Genomic DNA, 774 nt, shown 5'->3' on the forward strand with positions numbered 1-774 from the left:
CTGAACCCGGAACTGGGTTCCATTTCTCGTGAGGCTGGATGTTGGGTGGCTCCCTGCATTCTCTTTGTCCTTCAGGTCATGTCACACTAATCCCTACCACCTGAGGTAACCTGACTACCCTCTAATGACTTCCCACTTGGAAGAGCTTCACTGAGACTTGGAATAAGATAATAAACATGAGACTAGGTGAGAGCATTTTACCTTCCGTCAAAGAAAGGGACTGGACGAAGTAAAGTGCTTTTCCTCTGAAATGAGGTGAAAGTTCTTACAAGCCATCTATCTGTGACCAAGATCGAGTCTGTCTCTGAATTACGTTTGTGACATTCCCTTGGGTCAGGCTCAGTCTGTAGTGGTGGAGTGTTTTGCCACACACTGCGGGAATTTTCGAATGTATTAATTTATAACATGTAATTATCATTGCATATTAATTAAGTGTCATTATATTAATTACATGGCCCTGTTCTACCTCATTCCTTCGCTAAGCAGCTAGAATAAAGAGGCTATGATTACAGGGGCAATGAACAAAGGCCCAGAGACAAGGGGCATGAATACTGTTTTATCTTTCTACCACCTCTTACATCAGCAACCCGATCACTGAGGGTCTTGAAGGAGTTTAGATGTATTCTTTGGGCCATTGGATTTCTCCGGTCCTAGCTACAGTGCAGAACCAGCCTCGGTGCGACAGAGTGATGGGGCTGCTGAAAGACCAAGCACACCTCCTTCAGTCAGTGACTTTTGGAATACCTGGTATCCTTTAAGATTTCATATTTTGAG

The sequence above is a fragment of the Tupaia chinensis genome, unplaced genomic scaffold, assembly GCF_000334495.1.
Source record: "Tupaia chinensis unplaced genomic scaffold, TupChi_1.0 Scaffold000028_1, whole genome shotgun sequence".
NCBI classification, from domain to species: Eukaryota; Metazoa; Chordata; class Mammalia; order Scandentia; family Tupaiidae; genus Tupaia; species Tupaia belangeri.